Source organism: Ictidomys tridecemlineatus, unplaced genomic scaffold, assembly GCF_052094955.1.
Source record: "Ictidomys tridecemlineatus isolate mIctTri1 unplaced genomic scaffold, mIctTri1.hap1 Scaffold_4737, whole genome shotgun sequence".
Lineage (NCBI taxonomy): Eukaryota > Metazoa > Chordata > Mammalia > Rodentia > Sciuridae > Ictidomys > Ictidomys tridecemlineatus.
The window spans coordinates 55,588-61,671 of NW_027523077.1; the positions used below are offsets into that span (position 1 = coordinate 55,588).

Genomic DNA, 6,084 nt, shown 5'->3' on the forward strand with positions numbered 1-6,084 from the left:
AGCTGCAAGCCAACTACACTACTATTAAATCCTCAAATGCTGAAGAACTATCCAAAGCTTCTCTTTAAGAACAAACAGAACTTGTGCATTATATTAAATAATAATAATAATAATAACAATAACCAAAATGGTTCCATAGATTTCCTTCCAGACATTAAAAAGCCTTACTGAAAAAAACAGAGTAAATTAAAGACCAAAAAGTAAATGCATTATTTATTTCACACAGTCAACATCTCCAACTTTCTCCCTTCGTTTAGGAGAGTAATGAATGCACAGGTAGTCTGGAAGGTGTTCTGATAAGAGTTTCACAATCTTTTAAACTTTTGCCTATATGATCAAAGATACTGCACAGATAGTAAATACTCGATAACACATCAGGAAAAAAGAATGTAGGACATTTCAGGAATACTTGAAGAAGACACAAAGAAAAAAGAATAGTTACTGCAGTGAGAAACAAGTCTATATTTCAGCCCTGGCTTCCTTGCTTTATATTTGTTGATTTGAAAGGTCAACTTTGTAATCAGTTGATATTTTTGCCCAAGGATTTAGAATTTGGCAGCACAGGTTAATTCATTATACCATTTTTATAGTTTTATGCTACAGATGAATCTGTAAAAGTAAGCAAAATTTCGACAATTATTTTTGGCCAGGACAATTTTGTGTAAAAAGAAAAGTTAGCATTAGATGAAGCTTACTTACCTATTTGTTTTGGAAAGTTCATCCTTTCCCCTTTTAACTCCAAAAATTCTTGTGATCAAGGAACTAAAGAGAAGAGTGGATGAATTTCTCACCTATTATAAAAATAAACACACAATATGGGTCAAGGAATATTTATGGCATGAAATCAACATGTATAATGGTCAACTAGGTATTCCAATCATTATACCATTGGCTAGTGTAGGACTAAAGAAAACATGGTTTGTTTTCACAAAATGAGACAACTTTAAAAAAAAACTTAATAGTAATTGACTCAATGAACTCTTAAATTAAGCCCTAACTCCAAACACAATATAGTTTTTTCCTATTCTAATATTATCAATTGATTTCATTTTGTCCTTGAATTGAATCATCAGACAGTACTTTAAGAAAAAAAAACTATTTTTCATATCCTTCCTGACAATGATTATTCTAGACCTCAACTCTTTTCACTTATTTTTCTGTACTTACCTACCTGTGAGAAAATACTTGTAAGACTTAATTTCAAAGAATCCATGTAATAAATAGTCAAGAAAATACTTAATATTCCAAATGCCATTAACTTCACAATGCCAATAATATAGCCAAGGGATATTAACCCTAAAATTATATGATAGAACTGATTAATAAAAACAAGAGGCAAGAATAATGTTAATAAACTTGGATCATTTCTCCAAGACACTACAGAGTATGTTTTCCAAGCCAATGCATCAAGATACTTTGGAATTTCACGACAATGTCTTGAATATTCTAGCATTATTGGTCTTCCTCAATCACCTTGCCAAATCAGAGTAGAGAGGTTTAAGTATGTAGTGCCTTCCTTATGGTGTGCAAGGCAATATACCAGCACCAGAGAGAATATCTAGAAATAGAAGACACAAAATTGCTGCCATCATAGAGCTTATTTTCTAATTAGGTAAGTGATCATATGGTATGTTAAGTAGCAATATAATCAGAAAAGTCATTAAAAGTAATAATGCAGGCTGGAGCCATAGCTCAGTGGTAGAGCCCTTGCCTCGCACATGTGAGGCACTGGGTTTGATCCTCAGCACCACACAAAAATAAATTAATAAACAAAGATTTTTTTAAAAAAGTAATAACTTGAGATTTAGAAAACCACTTCCTGAAACCATTGCATAAGGGTCACAAACTCAAACGCCCAGTAGAAGCAGGGAGCAACAGAGGCAGCAGTGGACTGTGTCTAATGTAGTCCCTGCTCAGCTTCAGCTGACTAGCTGCCATGAAGGAATGCAAGCCTAATGTTGCCAGATCTTCTGCTTTTTTAACAGAAGCTAGAAACATGATTTTTATGTGAAATCTCACTATTTTGAAATGTTGGCAACAAATTAAAGAAAAGGGGTGGTGGAAAAATGACCATAGAGTCCAAATAAAATTCATATCAAAATTGCAATGAAACCCTAATCTTGGACAGATCTACTTAGGTCCATTCAATAGTCAGCAAACATTAATGGAGTCCCTACTACATGCCCTGCCTAATATGCCCAAACTGTAACAAATAGATCCATCCTGTCAATATCAGTATCACCTCTGCCTAGCACAGGTCTTGATTACCTTACCCAGTCTCAGAAGGCTTGGTAAGGACATTTAGGACACCATTACTTCCCTCAAATCATAACAATGATAAAACACAAAAAGAAAGGTTAAAAGTAGGGCTCAGTGATAGAGTGCTTGCCCAGCACCACAAGTAGTAACAAAAAAATAAACAAAACACAACAGAAACACAAATTCCATTTTGCCCTAAACCAAACTCTCTGACAAAGGCTGCCAGATGCACTAAAGTTAAACATCTGGAGATGTTGAGAATACACACTTTAAACAAAACCATAGGGTTTTTTTTCACTTTGTGAAACAGGCACAACCCAGAAATAAAATTCTTTTTTTTTTAATCAATAGACTGAGGGCAGGAGACAGATAATGCATTTTAGTAATATTAATATGGACAAATGGAGCCGGGTGCAGTGACACACGCCTGTAATCCCAGAAAGGCAGGGGGACCACAAGTTCAAAGGCTGAGGCAGGGGGACCACAAGTTCAAAGCCAGCCTCAGCAACTTACTGAGGCCTGAACAGCTTAGTAAGACCCTGTCTCTAAATTAAAAAAAAAAAGATGAACCAATGGGTATCAATACTATCAGCTTGATCCATCCTGCATAGGCTGATTGTTTGTGCCTCCTTCCCCAAATACATAAATACATATGTAGAAATCCTAACCTTCAAAGTGATGGCTTTGGGAGGTGGGGTACTTAGGATATGATTAGGTTATGAAATCTTTACCCTTATAAATGGGATATTAAATGCTCATATTAAAGAGACCAGAGAGAGAGAGAGAGAGAGAGAGAGAGAGAGAGAGAGAGAGAGAGATCCATTGCCCCTTTTAACCTTTTACAAGATAAGGCACCTTCTATGAACCAAAAAGCAGGCCCTCATGAGACACTGAATCTGCTGGCACATCGATCTTGGATTTCCCAGCCTCCAGAACTATGAGAAATAAATTTTTGCTGCTTATAAGTCACCCATTCTGTGGCATTTTGTTATAGCAGCTCAAACAGACCAAGAAATCCATTATAAAATTCCTCCATTTAGTAGCCAATTATGATCAATACCTATTCTGATACATATAGCAAAACGGTGATACTCTATCAGAACTTCTGCATTAATTACTTAACATTCCCAGAAAAAATTTTAAAAACTTTCCCTAATCATCTATTTGGTTACCCTGTTCACTCAGTACAGAATTATTTGCATGTATTAACCAATTTTCCATTCAGGGCAGAGCAAACCTCCAAAAGTAATCAATTGATGATACTTGTTTTTATTTATTTTTTTTAAGAGAGAATGAGAGGGGGGAGGAACAGAGAGAGAGAGAGAGAATTTTAACATTTATTTATTTTTTCTTAGTTCTCTGCGGACACAACATCTTTGTTGGTATGTGGTGCTGCTGAGGATCGAACCCGGGTCGCACGCACGCTAGGTGAGCGCACTACCGCTTGAGCCACATCCCCAGCCCCCAATACTTGGTTTTAATATTTTAAAAATGACTTTCCCTTCTTTGAGATACAATAAACATACTGTAAAATTCACCATTTTGAAGTATACAAGTCAGTGGTTTTTACTATATTTCTAAAGTGGGAGACTATCACCACTAAATCAACAATATTTTCACAGCCCCAAAATGAAACCCTGCACACATTAGTCATCATTTTCCCTCCACCCATAGTAGGAAAGCACTGATCTATTTCTGTCTCTAAATATTTGCCTATTCCAGACATTTCATATACATAGGATCATGAAACAGATGGCTTTTTATGTAAGCCTTCTTTCACTCAGCACAATATCCTCAAGATTCACCCATATTCTAACATTTTTTGATATGTTCTTCCTTTTTATGGTAATATCCCATAATAGAGATATATCACATTTTTTAAATCTGTTCAGCATTTGATGGGACATTTGGCTTGTTTCCCATTTTTTGGCTATTATGGATAATGCTACTGAAAACATCTGTGCACAAATTTTTGTATCAACATGTTTTCATTTCTCTTAGGTATACATCCAGAAGTAGTATGGTAAATTATTACAGTAACTCTGCTTGTAGGAACTGCCAAAATGGTGGTACCATTTTATATTCTGATTAGCAATATATTAGGGCTTCAATTTCACCAATTCTGTGATTCTCACATCTTCCTCAATACTTTTATTGTCCATCTTTTTAATCTTAGTGAGTACAAAATGGTATCTCATTGTGGCTATGATTTCCATTTCCCTAATGATGCTAAACATCTTTTTATGTACTTATTGACCATCTGAATATCTTTTTGGGGGAAATATATTCAAATGAATTGTCCATTTTTTTTAATTGGGTTGTCTTTTTATTATTATTGAGTTCTAAGAGTTTTCTGTATATTCTTAATTTTGATCAAGTCTAATTTACCTATGTTATTTTCTGTTGCTTGTACCTTAGGTGTTGTATCTAAGACACCGTTAACCCACTCCAAGGTACAAAAACTTACACAAGTTTTCTTCTAAAATTTAGCTCTTACATTTAGATTTTTGATCCATTTTTAGTTCCTCAAACATGAAATTCATTCCATTGCATTACAGCTATCTAATGGTACTAGTACTATTGGTTGAAAGAACTATTCTTTCTCCATTGATCTTTGAGCACTATTTTTTAAATTTTTTGTGGAGATTTATTTCTGGACAATCAATCCTATTCCATGATTTATATGTCTATCCTGATGTCAAATCCATAATCAAATTTACTACTGCTTAGTAGTAATTTTTGAAATTGGGGCCTATGAGCCCTTTGACTTTTTTTCAAGATTGTTTTGTCTAGTATGGGACCCTTGTATTTTTTTTAACATATATTAGGACCAAAATATTAATTTATGCCAAAAAAATATTCAGATGGAATTTTAACAGAAATTATGTTGAATCTGTAGATCAATTTGGGGAATATTATCATCTTAATGATAGAACATCTTCCAATAATGAACATGGGATATCTGGTCCTCTTGCATTTCTCTGAATAATGTTTTCAGATTTTCAGTGTGAAAGGTTGCACTTTTTCTGTTAAATTAATTTCCTTTTAAAAAATATTTTTATTAGTTATTGATGGGCCTTTATTTATTTGTTTATATGTGGTGCTGAGAATAGAACCAGTTTCTCACACATGCTGGGCAAGCACTCTACCACTGAGCCACAACCCCAGCCTCATCTTCTGTTAAATTTATTTCTAAAGTATTTTATTCTTCTTTATATTTTTATTAGTGCATTATAGTTATACATAATAGTGGTATTCTTTGTGACATGTACATACATGCATATATTGTAATTTACTCCATTTCATTCTCTAGACTTCCCCTTTCCCTCCCTTCCTCCTTTCCTGAATCCCCTTTCTCTACTGATCTTTCTTCTATTTATTTTATTACCTTTATTTATTTAATTTTTAATAGGTGCATTATAATTATACATAAAACTGTGACTCATTGTGATATATGCATACAGCACATAGCATAATTTAGTCCATTTAGTCTTCCTCCACTCCACCCTGCCCCTCAATGACTTTCTTCTATTATACTATTCTCCCTTCTGTTTTCATCAGATTCCCTTTTATTATTCCTTATTTCTCTTCACTTCCACACAGGAGAGAAAAGATTTGACCCTCGTCTCCCTGAGTCTGGCTTATTCACTTAGCATGTTGTTCTCTAGTTCTATCCATTTATCAGCAAATGATATAATTTCATTCTTCTTGATGGCTGAGTAGAACTCCATTGTGTACTGCCAGTGTCTCGGCTGGCACTGAATCATGAGCCACTACACAGCTTTGTAGATTCAAATAGCAATTCTTTATTCCAGAACTCACACC

At 34.4% G+C, this 6,084-nt stretch overlaps 1 long non-coding RNA gene across 5 annotated transcripts in view; it reads right to left on the bottom strand.

Moving 5' to 3' along the window:
- Positions 1-810, bottom strand: part of LOC144373739 (uncharacterized) — a 39,425-nt gene extending 38,615 nt beyond the window's left edge. For 3 of the 5 annotated variants that reach the window (XR_013433301.1, XR_013433297.1, XR_013433298.1), the window contains exon 1: positions 700-809. This is a non-coding gene — a long non-coding RNA (uncharacterized LOC144373739). Of the gene's footprint in view, positions 1-699 lie in introns of all 5 variants that reach the window. The other 2 variants (XR_013433299.1, XR_013433300.1) reach the window with 1 other exon arrangement.
- Between the last annotated feature and the right edge of the window lie 5,274 nt (positions 811-6,084).